The sequence below is a fragment of the Sciurus vulgaris genome (assembly GCF_902686455.1).
Source record: "Sciurus vulgaris genome assembly, chromosome: 10".
Taxonomy (NCBI): domain Eukaryota; kingdom Metazoa; phylum Chordata; class Mammalia; order Rodentia; family Sciuridae; genus Sciurus; species Sciurus vulgaris.
The window spans coordinates 56002299-56023032 of NC_136470.1; the positions used below are offsets into that span (position 1 = coordinate 56002299).

The window sequence follows — 20734 nt, forward strand, 5'->3', positions numbered from 1 at the left end:
GCACGTGCCAGGCCTAAGGTTCTTCAATCCCCAACATTCAAAGAAAATAAATCTGAATAAATGAGTGAACAAAAAACAAAAGAATCATCACTTCTGATAGAAGAAAAGAGATAAAGGAACAGAGAGAATCCTGATGCCCTGATTCACCCAAGATAAGAGGAAGAAAGAGAGGCAGCAGGAAGTTGGGTAGAAGATGGGGCAAGAAGATGCCACTTGATTTTGGTCCTGTGCAGTATGAGGGCATTTGAGGCACAAAATTAGAGCAGGAGTCCAAGGAGAGTAGCCAGTGAGAGAGGCTGGTCTGGGTGCTTCAGTGCTATTGGATTCTACAAATGCCTGATAGGGTTCCATGTGTGAAGAGGAAGGAATTCAAATTGACTGCTCAGTTCTCAAAAAGTTCTTAATTATCATTTCTTTAAGCATTTTTATACCTTCCATCCAACCAATATTTTATAGATTTTATACACATCTAATCAAAATTTATGTCAATAAAATTAACAGTTTTGTAAATTTTTAAAAAATATTCTGCTATTAACTAGTTTAATTTTTCTTTAGTAGGGATTGAACCCAGGATGCTTTACACTGAAGCTACATCCCCATTCCTTTTGATATTTGGTTCTGAGGTAGGGTCTCACTAAGTTATCGATGGCCTTGCTAAATTATTAAGGCTGTCCTTGAACTTGTGATCCTCTTCCCTCAACCTCCCAAGTCACTGAGATTAAAGGCGTGTGCCACAGCTCCTGGAAGTATAGTAGTTTCTTCTTTTTGTAAGTTTTTATTTGTGTATTTTGATTTATTGTATACAAACGGGGTACAAATTTTCACTTCTCTGGTTGTACATGATGTATAGTCATACCATTCTTGTAATCATACCAAGACATAGGGTGATAATGTCTATCTCAGTCTACTATCTTTCCTTCCCCACCCCTCCTGCCCCATTTTCCTCTTCACCATCCAAATTTCCTCCATACTTCTCTTGCCCCCCAGCACTCCACCCCCCATTATGTATCATCATCCACCTATCAAAGAAAACATTTGACCTTTGGGTTTTGGGACTTGGCTTATACACTTAGCATGATATTCTCCAACTCCATCCATTTACCAGTAAAGGTCATAATTTATTCTTCTTTATGTCTAAGTAATATTCCACTGTGTATGTATATAACACAGGTTCATTATTCATTCATGAATTAAATGGCTTCTGCGTTGGTAGCATAATCTAGCTATAGTGAACTGAGAAGCTATGAATTTGATGTGGTTGCATCATGGTAGCTAAAGATCTTGAGGTTGGTACAAGACTCATCCTGGTCTTAGAGGAGTAGAAGAGAAGGCTGATGAATAATAACAGAGAAAAGAGAAGGTGGAATAAGGGAGAGAAGAAGCAAGTTAGTGTCCAGGGGAGGACTTGACTTGAGTGTGACCTTTCGTGTTTTGTGTATTGAAGGCAACCAGTCCAGATTTCCCTGGGCCATGTGATTTTTAAGAATAAAAATATAATCGGGCATCCCTGCTGCCACTACCCTCCTTGATAGTGAAATTCAATGAAGGGACACTTTAGAAAAAATAGAGAGGTAAGAATGTGAAGTGGGAGCAGGTGGAGACACCATCTTTGGATCAGTTTAGCAGCACAAGGAAGATTTTAAAATTTATCTGGAAGCACGAGGCAGGGGGACAGGTGTGGTCAGTGGAGACCCAGAAGCATGTGGCAGAGGGACGTAGAAGGTGATGAGAGAACCCTGAGGAGGCAGGAGAGGTGTGCTGTGTTAGCACTCATCTGGGGAGAGCTGCTCACAAGTGGGTCCTAGGAATGCTGGAAGGCAGGCGTGCCCGGGTCTCTCTTGGGCTCTCCTGTCCTTGCAGTCTTGCCACATGCCTGTGCTAAGGTCCAGGCTAAACTGACCTACTTAGGAGGGTCCCTTCGAGATGGCCTTGCCCAGTCCTGCTCGTTCTGAGCTCCTCATCCCATCACTGTCTCCCTCTGGCATGACAACCCGTTTGCCCAGGGCAGTGCCAGGAACTGGTATACCACCCTCTGTGCACAGCTCAGACTCATCTGAGTTGGTAAACTAGGGGCTTAAGTGGGGACCCTGGGGCTGGTTGGGAGGGCTGAAGCTGGGTCTTCTTCCCTGGTCCCTACCCCAGCTCCCAGGCTCTGACACACATTGATTCTTTCCTTTTGGGTTTTCTCCATGGAAATCAGGTTATCTTTGGGAATTTCACTGTTTCCTGCTTTTGTAGGTTCTTGCCCCAAGATGTGGGGCACAGGAAACTGCAGACTGGATGAGGCTCCTGGATGAGAGCCCTGGGCTCTCTGCTTTCCAAACTGAGCTGTGCAACAAAAAGTAGACAACTTGTGAAGCCAGGCATCATGGCTCACACCTGTAATCACAGAGACTCCAGAGGCTCAGGTAGGATGATCACTAAGTTGAGACAGGCATTGGGATCCAGCAAGATGGTTGTCTCCTATTTTGTCAAGAATGGGCCTGGCACTGGTGATGCAGCTCAGTGGTAAAGCCCCATGGATTCAATCTTGAGATCAGGGGATGAGGAAGGAAACCAAGCAATTTGACTCCATGATATTAAAATTTGGGGACATGAGGTGCAATTTGATGTAGAGGTTAGCATGTGTTTAGCAAGCTGGAGGCCCTGGTTCAATACCCAGCACCAAAATAAGAATAAAAACAAAAAAAAAAAAATTAAAAATCTCTTTATGTATATGTACCAAACTACAAATGAAAATGTTAGTTTAGTGTGTATACATTTTGAACAGGTAATGTAACTTTTCGCAAGTGTGTCCTAGGAAAACAATAGAATAGCACAGATTTAGGGACGTTGTCCCATTACTTAGATAGTAAAAAGAAGCTAAAAATCAACTTAAGGGTGATTAGTAGGAAATTGCTTAAAATATGGCATGACCATTTAATGGACTATTAGATCATTTTGAGTGGATGTAGGGGTAAAAACTGTCATGTATCACTGGGCACAGTGGAGCAGACTGTGAATACCTATTTCTTGTTTAGGATGTGGCATAGTATAGAAGTTAACAGCAGGTTCTCAAGTCACATAAACTCCTAAGAAACTTAGTTCTAGTCTGTGCTGATTAAGTGTCCTGAGGGTACTAACTTAGTCTCTCTAAGCTGCATTTGTAGAACAGAGGTAGGATGTTTGTTGTTGTTCTTATTGCTGGGAATTAAACCCAGGGCCTCCACATGCTAGTTAAGTACTCTAACATGAGCCACATGCAGAGCCCAGGAAGAGATGGTGTCTTAACACAGTGGGTCGTTTTCAAGAGTAAAGGAAATATGTGAGGCATGTCTTTTGATTAGTGCTCTTCATTGTGTTTTGTTCTACTTCTGCTATAGTGAGATAATGTTGGTTGTGTTATCAGTGAGACATTGTCACCCTTGCAGGGCCTTTCTACTACAGAAGTCCATGTTTATCATCTGCAATTGAAAACAAAATTACACACATAACAACTTAAACTCTCCATAGCATTACCTCCCAGAAATAACATTGGTATGAAGAAAGCCTCTTTCCTTGTTACTCATTAGAAATTGGGGTCCATCTCCCATTGCTTCATCCCTCTCACTTTTTGTGGTTTTGGGGTTGAAGTCAAGCAGTGCTCTGACATTGAGATACATTCTCATCTCTTGAGAAAAATTATTTAGTAAATTGAGGGGGCTGGTCCTCCTGCCTCATCCAGAGTCAGTCAGATTACAGGCCTTTTTAACCATACCTGGCTGTCAGGTGGGCCAGTGGTAGAGGAGACTGCTTCCTTGTTTGAGGAGCTTCAATCAAGGTGGTGGGAACTAAATCTTACTATCAGGTTGTTTAAATGCACTTTTATTATGTAATCTGTTCTTTCTGGGCACAGTGGTGCACACCTGTAATCCCAGAGGCAGGGGAGACCCAGATGGGAGGATTTTGAGTTCAAAGTGGGTCTCCACAAATGTGAGGGGCTCAGTAATTAAGTGAATCTCTGTCACTAAATAAAATACAACAAGGGACATAGTGGTCTAGTGTCCTTAAATTGAATCCCAGTACTAAAAATGTACCCACAAAAAAAATTCTGTCCTTTAAAATCATTTTGTCTAGTATTTTGACTTGTTATTTTTCTTTGGGTCTGTTTTCCAATATAGACACAAGGCTATAGTCAGATCAGTTTTCAGGTATGAAACAGGCTGGGCATGGTTGCCTGTGCCCGTCATCCTATGATTCAGGAGGCTGAGGGAGGAGAATGGCAAATTGAAAGCCAGTCTCAGCCAAAGGTGGGTACTAAGCAACTCCACAACTCCTGTCTTAAATAAAACACAAAAAAGACTGGTGTTATGCTTCTGTTGTTGAGTGCTCCTGAGTTCAATCTTTAGTACCAAAAAAAAAAAAACATAGTGAAATCTTAACCACTTATAAGTTTTGTTCCTAATTGTGAAGCCCCACATATTTATTTCCTGAAAGGTGAAGGTGGAATGGCATGGCCCTCCCCTGTTCTGTATTTGTGTAAATCCTGCAGAAGAACTAGACAAGCAAGCATCCTTTATCTAGTTTCTTGTACCCTGACTTTTGCTTTCAGCTTCTGTTTTTTAAATTAGGAGCTACTCAAGTGGGTAATGAACAGGAGGAAATCCAGGTTTTACCTTTCTGTCCCTCTCTCCAACTAATCCAGCACTCCATTTCCACTACCCTGTTTTGATCTTTCCTGTTCATTTGCAAAGCAAATCTAGGAAAGTAGATCTCTAGAACAGAAGACCAGTTAGTCAAATCTAAAATTATGTGTATCGGTTTGTTTTATGTATTTTGATATTTATCTCTGAAAAGTGATTTTGTTAGAGCAATCAAACCACCATTCATTTCTGAATTTCTTTTTGTCAGTTGTGCCAGAGCAGTGGGCTTGATTGTTAGAGACCTCCAGTATCATCAAAGGAGAGCAAAGAAAGATTCCTGGATTTCTGCTGAATGTCTTAACGTTCTGTGAGTCCAACAAAGTAAAGCAGAATTATCTCAACTTGTACTCCTCCTGGTAAGATATCAGACAGTGGTAAAAGACTGAATCACATAGAAAATTGTGAAGCACTGTGAGATAAAAAGACTGTTTCTGGAAAAAACTAAAGGCTAACTCATATTTGTTGTCCCTACTTTGTCCTGCAGAGATTCTGCTTTCTGTAAACTCTTTGGGTGGTTCTTCAACATCATTTGGAGTCTGAGGATTTCATTAATCTCATACATTGCTTAGAAATGGAATCAGAATTTTTTTCTTTTTTTTCCATTTATTACACTTTGTAATTAAACATAACAATGGGATTTGCTGTTCTATTTACTTGGGTTTTTTTTTTTTTTTTCTCTTCACTGATTTGAATGATTTTCACTTGAGACAGAAAAGGTGTGGATTTGTGAACATGTTTATGCTAGAAATTTGTTGATTGTCAGTGGCCTAGAAGGAAGTTTTTCTATACAGACACACAGTCCTTGGAATACAAAAGTTTTCTACTAAAAAAGTAAAATCTTTCAAACATGTAAATACATAAAAATAAATATTAGAACTAAACAGATTTATATCTCATAATTAGAATATCATTGGGTAAGAAATGATATATAATGGATTTTTAAAATAGTTTGTTTAAATCAGCAGGAAAATCAAGTCCCCATTTTAGAGGTGGTGAAACCATCTCAGGAAGGTCTTTTGAGAGGTAGACTCTCCTTCCTCACACTGGTTCTTTGGCTTTCTCTTCCTTGTCTTGTACTTGAAAGATGCAAGATCATGTCTCCTATTTATCTCAGTGTAGATTTTGCCAATTACATCCCCAGGATGGTTGTTAGTTTTATTTGGTAGGTTTCTCTGTCTCTAAAGTCTTATATCTGGTTTTTAAAAATAATAAAATTAAATAAAAATCATGTAGTTTGAATCAATTATATTTAATATCGTTAAATCATCACAGAAATAAAGGCTTGGTTCAAGGAAGAAGCAGACTTCTTTGCAAGTGATATCAATCTTGACCTTGTATATTTTATTCTGGTGTACCCTTCAGAAAAGGGCAAACTTTTACCTAGAACTTTTGGGTCCACTAATAAGTAAGTTCCATTTTAGAATAAAATTATTGTCAAAAATAGTGCTTTTCCCAGTTGTCTTTTTGGTTGCTTATTATACCCCTGTTCCTTGGTAGGCAATTCTCTGGAGAAAGTGTCTTAAACAGTAAATGTTTTAATTTAATATAGATTGACAGGTATAGTTTCCATTACATTTTAACAAATGTATTGAAGTATAATTTTCATACAATAAAATTCACTCATTTTAATTATCAATTCAGGATTTTTAAAATGTATTTTGAGGACTCATTAACATTGGAGAGTTATTCACTGAGTCTTATATCAATTATTTACTATTACTGGCCTTTTACTAAGGAAGTTATTCTATTTAAAATGAAATCATTTTCAGAAATTTCACTTGCACTTCTTTTATATTATTTTTCTTTTGTCATATAAAAGTTTTCTCTCGTGAATTCTTAGATTCTTTCTTTTTCATATTCAGACAAGAATGGCTTCTCTTCTGGATCACCAGTAGAGTAAGTTAATTCATTTCTTTTTGTTCTTCTATTAATTTAGGTTACCCAAGACAAATATGCTTGTATTTTGCTTTCTAAAATAAATTTTGCCATCAAAGGTAAATAACTCTATAATGTATATATAAATAGTACTCATGAATATTTTTCAAATACCTTTATTTCCTCTACTTACTTTTCCTTGTCTCTTAAAATCACCTTAACTCTTTAATTGATGATACTGTTACCAGTAAGGTTTAAACATATAAACATTAGCTCATGAAATAATAACTTCTTAAAGTAGATTAAAAACAAAGAAGTGGTTACATTGTAACCTTTTAATCTTCCTTGCTCATGTGATGAACACAGCTGAACACCAAGGGACCAGAAACATCAGCAGTAGTGAGAGAGGAGGATGATGGGGCTGAAGAAGCTACACCTCCTGTCATTGGCCCAGGGTCACATCATACAGAATCAGTGAATGATTGACCCGTGACCCTGTGTGTGCATCTGGGCATGTGTGTTTCTAAAAATCGCTGTTTGTGTTTGACTTTCACCAATGATTTCAAAAATCCCTCCAGTTTAAGATATTTTATGAAAATTAATTTGATAAAATGAAGATTTTTACCTAGAGAATACTCATCATATATTTTGGAAAAATAAATTTGTAAGTCTTCTTTAAAAATGAGAAAGTTAACTCACTGGGTATTTTTTTCTATGTTGTGCCCTATTTTCTATTTTATATTTTTTACATTTTTCTCGAAACTTTGATGTTACTCAAAAGATAGTTGAGAGTGAACTTCCTCAGCAGCTAAGGGAGAATATTAGTGGGAATGACCTCAGATGGAGCCAGGGAGAGGGTACTACTGGGGGGACTTGCTGTGGACTCTAATGTGGTGGACACAGTCCAGGGCACAGGCAGAACTCCAAGGACTTCCAGTGGACCCTGATTTCTGGAGAGCTGTGATTTTTTTTATGCCTTACAACTGGCTCTTTATTTTTGTGTAAAATCAATTGTGGAAATCAACAATGTTTATTTCAACATCAAGGTTTATAGTCTTTTGCATATCATCATATTAAAACATTTTAAAGTGTGCTACTTTTTTACTTCATTCTCATATTCTAATTATTCTTCTTTTCAATTTTAAGAATATTTTTATTTGTAGATGGACACAATACCTTTATTACATTATTTGTTTTTATGTGGTACCGAGGATTGATCCCATTACCTCACATGTGCTACCTAAGCATTCTACAACTGAGCTACCACCCTAGTCACTGTTACATTATTTTAGATCTGAACACACATACATTTTATTCATGGACATGCTATTTTTTCCTGTTTTATTTTTTTGGATTATAGGGGTACCATTGATTGAAGCCAGGAGCACTAAAGCACTGAAACACATTCCCAGCCACTTTTTTTATTTTTTCATTTTGAGACTAGATCTTCCAAAGTTGCTTAGTACCTCAGTAATTTGCTGAGGCTGTCTTTCAATGTGGAATTCTCCTGTCTCAGCCTCTCAAGTCCTTGGGATTACAGGCATGCACCACTGCACCCTGCTGCTAGTTCTACTTCTAAATACATTCATGCTATGGCAAAGAATAATGTTTCACCTTTTTTTCAAGACATGTTTTTTGTACTCTGAAAATATTGCATTGTGTAGAACAATAAGGGAGACAACTTAGTTTTGGTTAAATATTAGGGAACTGAAAATGTGCCAGAAAGAATACCTGAAAACCTTGTTTACTTAAACCTCAGTAATGAACTATATCTCTGCCCATTTCCTCAGGGTGTGTAAACGACCCCATTCCTGCACCTGTTGATGATTCAGATGTTGACAGTGGTACCAAGTCTTCAGACAAACTGAAAAAGAAGACAAATTTGACAGATGAAGAGATTATGAGGAAACTAAGGAAGATATCCACATTTCACTTTTTTCCTGAATTAACATTTCTCAAATATTGGATCCAACTCAGGGTATATAGTTCATTAACAGAGCACTTGCCTGGTGTGCAAGCACCTTTTTTCTAACCCCAGGATTAAAAAAAATAAAATAAAAAATACCCAGTTGGATTGTTATATGCCTTTTATTTTGCCTTAAGGTAGAAAGAAAAATAATTTCCTTATGGGAATATTTGCTTCAGTTAACATGGAGTGAGCTGGCACATGAGTATAATCACAGCCATTTAGAAGATTGAGGTAGAGGTCTTCAAGTTTAAGGTCAGTCTGGGTCATTTAGTGAGACCCTCTCTCAAAATAAAATATAAGCATGGTTGGAGAGATAGCTCAGGGGTAAAGTAACCCTGGATTCAACCTCCAGTTCCACACAAAAACAGTGAAGGCTAATGAATATTCTTCTTGTTTGTCATGGCAGTGGGAACATATTTATTATGTATTGATTGGGAAGTCAGTCCCTTTGGGAGCACTTCTTTCCTATAAACCAAATCTAAAAGCAGATGAACATGGAGGTATTTTGAAACCTCATCAAGGAGGTTTGTATATATTTGTCCAAACCTATAGCTTTTCAAAATAGAAACCTGTAGTCATGAAATATATATTCCAAGGAAAAACACTTTTTCCTTCTCCCTCTTATTTCTTTAATGATCTGTGACCTGAATCAACCTTTATGAGTAGAGTAAACTGATCCAGGAAGGGGGTAACTATAGTGTCTGATTAGAAGGCTTCAGTAAGTATAGTGATATAGAACAATATGACTTAGAAGACTCTGGAAAAAACTTTATAGATGGGTGGTTGCAAGCACTTACATGTTCTACATTGTTTGGTTCTTGATTCCTTAATTCTTTGAAATATAAAAAAAACTTTGACCTTGGTTTCCTATAGATGTTTACATAAGATAGTCCTTATCTTAGGAGTGCTACTGCTTTGAAAATAAAAACTAGAATAATAGTTATGACTATTCATTTGTGACCTTTAGTTTTAACATCCCACTCCTTTTGTAGTTAGTTTCTTGACTTGAACCTTAGTAGCTAAGTTGAGATTAAGTACCTACATAAGATTATTGGAGTTTAGTATTGGAGATTATTGATATGTCCCTATCTTCTTTGATCTTGAGTAAGTGAAAATGTAATGTGATTTTCTTATTTTTGGACTTAATTGTCATCACCATTTAAGATAAGATTTTAAATCCAACCTCCTAATTTTCCCATTCTTGGTTGTGACTTTGAACTTTCCTCAAGTAGATATGTGATTAGTTCATATTAGAATCATCCATATAGTAGTAAGTGGGTTCCTAAATATATTAAAAGAAGATACACTGGAATAGTCAGAAAAGTCCTTTAGGATCATTCATTTGGATATCATTCATTTATTATGACTGACTGTAAGTAGTTTCAAAACTTACCACTAGTGTGTAACACATACAGAGGAGTAGAAAAGTAGAGTGAAGAGTTTTCCAGGAATCACCAAGCTTTTGTTTATTTTTGGTACTGGGGATGGAACCCAGGGGGGCTTTACCACTAAGCTTTCACTCAGCCCTTTTTTGTTTGTTTGTTTTGAGACAGGGTCTCTTGGGGCTAAAGTCTCAATATATATTATCATTTCACCATCCTAAATGAATGTATATATGGAAGAAAATAACCTGTAACCCTCTAATACATCCACAGCTACCACTTTTGACTACTCAACTTTCGTTCATAACCAGGAACACTTTTAAAAATATTGAATAACGTGATTATTTTCCTATTCTGTCTTTTGTGGTTTGTAAATATGAATTTCTAAACTACATGAGCTTTTCTTTGAGGGGGGCTCAGACCAGGGATTGAACCCCAGGGGCATTTGCATGCTGAGAAACATCCCCAGCTCTATTTTGAACTTTAGAGACAGGGTCTCCCTGATTTGCCTAGTACCTTGCTTTTTTACTGACACTGGCTTTGAATTGATGATCCTCTTGCCTCACCCTTCCCAGCTGCTGGGATTACAGGCATGCACAACTGTACTTAGCTAACCTCAGCTTTTCATAGACACATACAATTTGCCCAAGAAGAACAGCATTTGAAATAAAAACTGACTTAAAAGTTTCAGAATTGTGTGCCAGTCTCCTCTCTGGGTTAAGACATGAATCCCAGTGGACCATTCCTTCATGTTTCTGCTTCTGATCATTTGAAATGAATATTCACAAAATCAGCAATGTCCTTCATGTACCTACCTTCTCTCACCAAGTAATGTCCTTGTCACAAAAGCACCATCTCATTTGGAATATGCTATTTTCACCTCTTTCTCCCTTAAGTTTACTTATCAATATTGACACTTTGAAGTAGCCAGCCTCAATCAAACCATGAGACCACAAATTTCCACATTTTTTTTACCAGTGTTTAAAAGAATCTCAAACATATTTACCTATGAAATTTACTATATTTGTATGCCTTAATTCCTTCATTACCCAGATCTCAATAACTTTCAGTTCCTTCCCTGACTCTCTCTTTAGGTTCATCCATTCGATGCAACCTATAATGGAAATAGAATTGAATAAAAACAATGGTTTTGCTCATTCTCTTAGAAAGCAACCAACACCAACCAGTTAATAAATTATAATAACACATAAATTATTATGTGTTCATAATAACTCATTTGAACTCTTGCACATTGAGTGCCACATGTTTAGAAAAACAAAAATGTGAATGTGTTTTATGGTCTGTTTTCAATTACCTGTTAGGAGATGATTTGTTTGTAGTAATGGAGTACCTTTCTGGTGGGCCACTTACTGATGTCTTAAGACAAACATGTATGGATGAAGCACAGATTGCTGCTGTGTGCAGAGATGTCCCTTTGCTCTATTTTGGTTAAAGTAAGGTGATATATGGTTAACAAGAGTTGAATAAAAGAAATTTTTCTGCACAGGCAATTTGTATTGAACACATTCTCTGCAAGGTATCCCATATTCTGTTATCTCAAATGAGACTTTGAGTGCTTTATGTGTAGGGAATTTTGGGAATGAAGAATAGGCCCTTTTAAAATTTTTGTGGTATGGGAATTGAAGCCAGGGGCTCTCCACCACTAAGCTACTTCCCCAGCCCTTTTTGTCTTTTTATTATTATTATTATTTTTTATTTTGAAGCAGTCTCCAAAGTTGCCAAGACTTTCCTGGAATTTGTAATCCTCCTACCTCCTCCACCTGTGTTGGAGCTGGAATTACAAATGTGCCTGGTTAAGGCTTTTGAAGAACTATATTCACAGGCAAATCTCATTGTAGTCACCACAATACTTTACCATCCAGACAGGGAAAATTGAGAATCAATGGGGGTGCTATTAAAAACATGCCCCTCAGCCAGGTGTGGTGGTACATGCCTGTAATCCCAGTGACTCAGGAGGCTGAGGCAGGAGGATCACCAACTCAAGTCCAGCCTCAGCAGTTTAGCAAGGCACTAAACAACTTAGTGAGACTCTATCTCAAAAAGTAAAAAAAGGCTGGAGATGTAGGTCAGTGGTAAAACCTCTCTGGGTTAAATACCCACTATCCCTTCCCTCACCCCTCTTTCCCTCTCTTCCCCAAATTGGAATCTAGAACTATCTCAGACAATCTAAGACATATGTTTAACTTTAACATGATTATGTCTGCTTCTGGCTTTATTGAGCTCACAGAAGGTGAAGAAATTGGTTGTTTCTTTATATTTTTAAAGTATTTCTAGATGTACTCTTTGATTATGTTAGTAGAATTTTCCGAAATGCCCAAGTCTTAGCTACCAAGCAGTGTTTCATCTGTGTGTCTGTATCTTTTTCTATATAGAAGACTTAGGTGAATGGTTTGCTTATTGTTATGGAAACTGATATGACTTGACATGATGTCACAGGGATCATCGTCATAAGTGACAAAAGTAGAAAAGTTTATGAGACTATTCTGTAATACAGAGTGAATAATGAACTTTGTGTAATACATAGTGAATTATTTTTATTTATGCAACATTCTTAGAAAATATAATCTGAGTTGTGTTCCACCTAATGGTTAAAGGAAGAAATCACAAGTCTTTCGTAGTTCTGAATATTATATCCCTTAACAAAGTATGTTTGACCCCTACAAACTAATATATTTTACAAGAATTTTTCAATTTATTCTTAATTTGTTTTTCTCAATTCTTTTCAGAGATGATATAAAATCAATTTTAGGAGTGGTTCTAATGGTATTTACTTGTGTCTTCATTGATGTTCCTAAATATTTGAATTGTGACAAGTTTATTTCTACTTATTCATACCAGTGATTTTCTGTGTCATTATTCTTTTTGAGAATCTGATTAAATGCCTGGGAAATATGATATGATGATACTATTTATACATATTTTTTCTTTCTATTACAGGAGAATATTTTCAATGAGATTTTTAGTAGTTAGAAATACTGTGCAGACTTTGTTGTTCCACTCTGATGTTAATAAGAATAAATTACAGCTAACTTTTCCCAAATATATTGTTTATCCTTTGAGTTTACATTCAGAAACCATAGGGAAGAAGAAAATTTTAAAATTTTTTTCTTGTTTTTGTATTGTAAGAAGGGAGGAATTTATTCTTACTTTCTTGTTTTTATTTTTACACAGTGCATATTTGATTGTACACAAATGGGGTACATCATTTCATTTCTATGTTTGTGCATGATGTAGGTTCATTCCGTTGGTGTAATCTTACATGTATATAGGGAAATGATGTCTGTCTCACTCCACCATTTTTCATACACTCTTCCCTCTCACTTCCGACTGCGCAATCTAAAGTTCCTCCTACTTCTCTCATCCCCCTCCTCTTCCACCCCCATTATACATCATCTTCTACTTATCAGGGAAAACATTCGACTTTGGTGTTTGGGGATTGGCTTATTTCACTTAGCATGATGTTTTCCATCTTCGTCCATTTATCTCCTAATGCCATAATATTATTGGTCTTTATGGATGAATAATATTCCACTGTATACCACATGTTCTTTATTCATTCATGTGTTGAAGGGCATTGAGTTGGTTCCACAATCTAGCTATTGGGAATTGTGCTGCTAAGAACATTGATGTGGCTGTGTTACTCTAGTATGCTAATTATGAGTCCTTTGGGTATAAATGGAGGAGTGGGATAAGTGGGTCAAAATGTGGGTCCATTCCAAGTTTTCTGAGGCTTATCCACACTGATTTCCAGACTGGCTGCACCAATTTGCAAATCTATGAGTATGAGCAATATAAGACTACTTTTTTCCCCATATGCACTCCAACATCTATTATTGTTTGTGTTCTTGATAGTAGCCATTCTAATTGGAGTAAGATGAAATCTTAGAGTTGATTTAATTTGCATTTCTCAAATTACTAGAGATGTTGAATACTTTTTCATATCTTTATTAACTGCCTGTATATTTTCTTTAAAGTGTCTGTTCAGTTCCTTGTATCATTTATTGATTGGGTTGTTTGTATTTTTGTTGTAAAGTTTTGTTGAGAATCTTTATAGTGCAGGCTTTCTAGTTGTGAATTCTTTTAGCTTTTTTCCAAATATGAAGCTTTATTTTGCTGGATACACAATTCTTGGTTAACAATTATTTTTTTTTATTTCAGATTCTCAAATATATTATTTCAAGACATCCAATTTTGAGGATCTGGGTTGAGAAGTGAGCTGGGGTTTGAATTGGTTTCCCCCTAAATGTAATTTGATCATTTGTTTTCATGTCCTTTAGGATTTTATCCTTATTCTTTATGTTAGCCATTCTCATTATAATGTGCCTTGATGTGGGTCTGCTGTAGTTTTGTACATTTGGTGTCCTGCAAGCCTCCTCTATTTGATTTTCCTTTTCAATATTTAGGTTTCAGAAGTTTTCTGATAATTTCATTGAAAAGTTTGTGTATCCCTTTGGCTTTTGTCTCTATGCCCTCATCTATCAGGAAAATCTTAAATTTGGTCTTTTCACCTTATCCCATATATCTTAGAAGTTCTATTTATGGTCTCTCAACTTCTCTACATGGTCAACTTGATTTTCAAGATGATAAGTTTTGTCTTCATTGCCTACAATCAGTCTTTCAAGCAGTCTAGTCTATTGGTCATACTTTCCATTGAATTTTTAATTTGGTTTATTGATTGTATCATTTCAAGGGATTCTGTTTGAATATTTTACAATCTCTCTGACTTTATTGAAGTGATCTTTCATTTCCTGTGTTTTCTGTCTAATGTCACTCCTTAAGTTGTCCTTTCCCTGGCAGATCAGTTTTAGTAAGCACATTCTTAAGTCCTTCTCTGATAGTTTCCACTGGGAATTAGTTGATTCTATTATTGGAGAATATTAGTTTGTTTGGGACAATATGTTCCTAATTTTTCAGGTAGTTTGGGTGTCTACCCATCCAGCAATGTGGATCTGAGGCAGTAGAGTAGTGATTATTGTTCCTGAAAGATTCTAATTCTTCGTCATAAAGGGAAATACAAATAATAACCTCAAATAATCCAAACAATATACAACTGCAAAGTATCTCCTGAGGAGATGTTTACAATTTTGTCACAATAAACCAAAATGATATGTACACTTCTTGCCTACAATAAAAATGTATGATTGGTAGATTGTTTATATTTTTGAAGGGATGACCAGAGGAGAAAGAAGTAGTATAGAATGTGATGATTACGACAATTGAAAATACAGAAGTAAAAATTAAAGAAGAGTACAAGAGGGAGCAAGAGTTTCGCTATAAGCAGGAGAAAACAAAGAGAATCAAGGAAAACATATAATTGAGAGAAAAATATATACAATGCAAAATGGAAATATTCTCATCAGACACCCTAGTCATCAATAAAGTGATCCATGAAAAATAATTAGTTTCAGCAATGGTAGAAAAGTGAGGGGAGGGGAAGGAAAAATGAGAAATAAATTTGCATGAAAAGTTGGGGAATTTTTTTCTGTTGGAGATGAAAAGATCCTGAGCTCCCCTTCTCTGGAGCATGGTTGAGAGGGTTAATCCTGCAGGCAGAACTCCTGGAGGTGGGCATTAGACCTACATGGGCTCCAGCCAGTTTTCTGAATGCCAATTGTTCTGGAGATTTTAAATCAGCATACCTGCAGGGCCCAGCAATTGCTGGTCCAAGCTGGTAGGCTGAACCCCAGGGACCTCCTTTGGGTTCCAATCATGTGATGGAGGAACAAAGAGTTAGTTCACTACATTTCCTGCTGAACATAAGATTCCTGGTCTCAGGTTCAGTCTCCAAACACATTCTTTCCCATCTCTGCCCTTTCCAATTCCCAGTCTGGCTCTTCTCTCTCAGCCGGACATGCAAGCAGCTGGATTGAAGTGGAGCGGGGAGCCAGGTGGGTTTCCAGGATCAGATGTCTTTTGTGTGAAACTCTCTCTGGATACTTGCTTTGTTCCAGGTCACTTAATCCCACCTCTGTCATGCAGCATGGGTGTGCCAGGCTAGTTTTTTGGCCTAACTCACATCCGTGAGAAATTGACTTCCTCAGCTGCTGTGGGGACCATGCTCAGGCTGCAAAATGGTTCCTTCCTTTACCTTCTGCACAGTGTTGGGAGAGATGCAGTTTTTTGTTTCCTGCACAAGATATTGTACAGCGGCCCAGGCAGTGTCTTTGATCTCTAAGCTCTCCATATCCAGTCAGGCCACAGTCCTCCCCAATATGTAGGTTACTTTGAATCCCTTATCAATTTACTTTCTTCATGGAGTTACTATTCTGGCTTGTGCCAATAGTTGCTGCTATAGCTTCCACAGCTATGACACTGGAAAATCCTTCCCCAATAAATTTAATCTTCTGAGTTCCAATTTCTTTGAGTATATAGTATTAAATCTCAGCAAATTCCAACCAAATTTTTATCTATTCAACCCCCTTACAGAGAAGTCAACTGTCTGCTTTTCCTGGTTAAATGCCATGGAGCATTAGGAAGTACCACCCTATCCATAATTACATTAATTTGAAATGAATTAAACATCCCAATCCAAATACTTACAATGGATGACTGGATAAAAATAAGAAAAACAAGCTTCCAAAAGTAATATCTACAGGAAATTTAATTTACATTTAAGGTCACACAGAATGTAAGGATGGGAAAATACTTCATGGACATAGTAACCATAAGGAAGCAGGGTGGTCACATGCACAGCTGATAAAATACAATTTAAAGGAACAAATGTGAAAAGAGTCAAAGAAGGACATTATAAAATGACAAATGTTCAAATAATAGGGCATATGGAAAAAATTATTAATATACATACACCCAATATCAGAACATTGGAATACATAAAGCAAACTTGAAGGAACTGAAGGGATGAATAGTAACATTTTAGTAATTTTAATTACTGGGACTTGAATACTCCACTTTCTATAGGGAGAGAACATAGAGACAGAAGATCTTTAAAGATAATGAGGACTTGAAGAACACTGTAGATTAAATGGACCTACGAAACATACATGGCACTTTCCACCCAACAACAGTAAAATACAGTCTCTTCCAGCACACATGGAACACTCTCCAGCATAGATATATATCTCTATATCTAATAAGTCACTGAATATGTATAAACTAATTCATGAGGATAGAAATCACACCAAATATATATTTTCCAATTCTCATGCAATGAAACTAGAAAGTAGTGGTAGAAGGAAAACTGGAAATTTTTCCAATACTTGAAAAAATGAAACCACACAGTTTTGAACAAGAATTGGATCAAAGAAGAAATCAAAGGGGAAATTAGAAAATACCACCAGATGAACAAAAATGAAAATACAACATACCCAGTCTTATTGGCTGCAGCAAAAGGGGTACTAAATTGAAAAATTATAGTGATTAATACTTGCACTAGAAAAGAACAAAGAGCTTAAATAATGGGCTTAAATTTAGTCTTTGATATAATTTGAATTCTGCATGTTTCCCCAAGGTCCATATGGTAAAGGCAGGGTTCCCAGTGGGATAGTACTGGGAATGTGGGAATCTGTAATGGGTGTGTCTTAGTTGGGGGTGACTTTGAATGAGGAGGGTGGTGGGACTCCAGCCCCTGCCTCTTCTGTCTTTCACTCCCAGCTATGAGGTGAGCAGTTTTGCTCCTGCAGGCATTTCCATCCTGAGTTCCTTTTTCACCTCAGGTTAAAGTAACATGGTCAACATGGCAAGAAACTCCAAAACTGAGTTAGAATAAGCCTTCTCCCAGTACAAGTTGAGTTATCTCAGATTCGTATCATAGAAATGGAAATCTGAATCACATGCTCCTTCAGGACATCAAGAAACAAACAAAAACAACAATTAAAGAAAAACAAAAACCGACAATACAAAATAAAATGATACAAAGTTAACAGAAGGAAGAAAATAAATAAAATTAATCAGGGAAAAAATAAAACATAATAGAAAAAAGTTATTGATTTTGTTTGGTCCTTTAAAAAGATGATCACTGTTGAAAACTTTTAGCTGGAATAACAAGTGTCTCAGGTGTCTCAGTCTGTGCTGCTATAACAAAATATTTCAGGTGCCAACACTGGTGTCATTTGAGTGCTGCTTTTGCTTCCGAAGTGGCATCTTGCTTTGTCCTTTGAGGTGCAAGGCAGAAAAATTGGAGAATGCTATCTTCATCACTGAAGCCTTTTCTAAGGGTGCTCAGCCCAGAAGCCACAGTGCTTTATGTACCCACAAGTTTTATTGGTGCTTTGTAGTTCCAAATAAGTCGGGATTTGTCGTTGTTTGTACATGCACACAATATAACAATGTAATTTGGAAACGCCACTTTGCATCACATCACTCTCCCCTCCTTTGCTCTTTCCACGCCTTGGTCTCTTTCCTCTGTTCTGCTGATCTCCCTTTGATTTTCATAAGTTTTCCAGCCCTCCCTACACTTTTCTTTGCCTTTTTACTTGCTAGCTTCCACTCTGATTGCAAACACATGACTTTTACCCTTCTGGGCTTGGCTTATTTTGCTTAACATAAGGATTTCAAGTTCCATTGATATTTACTGGAAATAATATAAATTTCATCTTTTCAGTTTTCTTTATGGCTGAATGTAAGTCATTGTGTATATACTACATTTTCCTTACCCATTCATCTGTTGATGGATACCTAGGCTGGTTTCATTGTTTGGTTATGATGAACTGCGGTGCTATGAATATGGCTATTTATTCATCACTATACTATGATGACTTTGGTTCTTTAAGATGAATCCCAAAGAGTAATATATAGGTGGATCATAAGGTGGTTCCTTGCCTCTACTTTTGAGGAAACTCCATACTGATCTCCATAGAGGTTGTACTAATTACAGTCCCACTAAGAGTGTAAAAGTGTTCTTTTTTTCTCCATGTTCTCTCTATAATTTACTATACTATGCATCTTGATGACTGCCATTCTGTGTGAGGTAAAATCTTAGTGTACTTTTAATTTGCATATTCCTAATAGCTAATGGTTTTGAAAATTTTTTCATATATTTCTTGGCTTTTTGTATCTCTCCTTCTTAAAAATGTCTGTGGAATTCATTTCTTTATTTGTTATTTGGATGATTTCTCTTTTCGATATTGGGTTTTGTTGTTTTAGTTCTTAATCTATATTAATCCTTTCAAAAGGAATACCTTGAAAGACTTTGTCCCCTTCTGTATGTTTTCTCTTCATATTCATAATTTCTCCCTTTGCTCTGAAGACAATTTTTGACTTGATGCCATTTTTTTGAATAACTGTTTCTATTATTTCCTGAGCTTTCAGCTTGTAATTGAGAAATTTTGTCCCATTTCTAAATATTGTTCACAGGAAAATAAATTAAAACATGAATTCTTAAGGGAACACTGTAATTCCAACTCTATTCCTTTCCACCCTTTATCCCTAACTTTCCTGTCCTCCCATAAAATGCATTCATTTTATTACAGTAGCCCCAAAAACTTTTTGATTCCTTTCACCATAAAAAGTCTGAATCCAAAGTCATATCTTCTACATCTTATGTGAATTAGACTCAATGTATGATTGATCATTCCTGAGGGCCATTTCCCTCCAGGTATGAGACTATGAAATCAAGGGTTATGTGCTTGTCAAACACAGTTGTAGTACAAGCATGTGATAGACATTCCCATTGCAATGGGGAGATAGAGGCAAGAAGAACGTATCAGATCCAACAATCCACAACTTAACAGGAAAATCAGCCTTAAATTGTGAGGATGGAGAATAAGTTTTTGGACTCTGTAGTACATCTTCAAGACACTGGGATGGGGTTTGGGGCCCCCAATTTTCAGGATGTTTCATCCTCAAGATTTTCCTAGAGACAGCACTGACTGTACTTTTCCGGGGTTGAAATCACCTAACTGGGACTCTCTTAGATTGGGGTTATAGGCTAGTGGCTCTACAGATTTGGGACCTGTGGATAATCCCTGTTTCCATGGTTCCACTAAGCATTACCCTAATGGAATCTCACTATGGTGGTTTTAAACCCATAACCCTCCCTGGAAATTAGCCTAGTGGGAACGGTGTACACAGCTCACCCTCTGTGGAAATCCTCTGCCTAGGTACCAAGGCCCATTGAGAGGTTTTTCAAAAATGCACGATGGGTTATCCATGTCTCTACCCCTCTTCCATGCTTGTGCCTGCAGACTTAGCACTATACATATGTTCTCAGGATTACAACCTATAGATCTGGTAACAGAGTCCTGAATAATCCCTAAACCTGCTTGGGATATGGCAGGGCTGGCATAGTAGCATTGCATTAGAATAAAGAGAGAAGAGATTTGAGGCAGTGCTAGTCAGTGAGACCCTGAATGCCAAGAATTTGTCGGTCTTCTAGGACCATTCCTTGGACCTATTATGCCTTAAGATTCTGGGACTGTGGTGGTGTTGACATCATTAAAGATCTCAGAAAAGCATTTAGGGTTCATTGTCCCATTATCTTGATGAATAGCTTCTGGTTTCCTTCCGTCCATATTATTCTCTAAAAAATCATTGCTGAGCCACTTGATATGCTCTTCCTAATATACCTTTTATACTGTGTTTTAATGGGGTCACCCAGATAATTTTCCAAAACATTAAAGCCAGCTTCACTGTTGATTATAAATTTCATTCTACAATCATTCCTATTGTCATATTCCTCCCCTCTCTTCACTCCCTTCATCTATCCTAAAGTAGCTCTACCCTTCCTCAGACTTCACTCATATTGTAAATTAGTATCCACATATCAGAGAAAACATATGACCTTTGATTATCTCGTCTTGAACATTCAACAATCCAGTTTTACCTGTCTTGAGGTAGAAGTACAGGGTTGTAACTTTAGTACCTAACTT

At 37.0% G+C, this 20734-nt stretch overlaps 1 pseudogene across 1 annotated transcript in view; it reads left to right on the top strand.

The window, feature by feature from the left end:
• Nucleotides 1–1923: 1923 nt before the first annotated feature.
• LOC306637629 (serine/threonine-protein kinase PAK 2-like) overlaps nucleotides 1924–20734 on the top strand; it is a 103624-nt pseudogene continuing 84813 nt past the window's right edge. The window contains exons 1-2 of the transcript XR_013766772.1: nucleotides 1924–2020; nucleotides 11159–11316. The product of XR_013766772.1 is annotated as a serine/threonine-protein kinase PAK 2-like (transcript). The remainder of the gene's footprint in view (nucleotides 2021–11158; nucleotides 11317–20734) is intronic.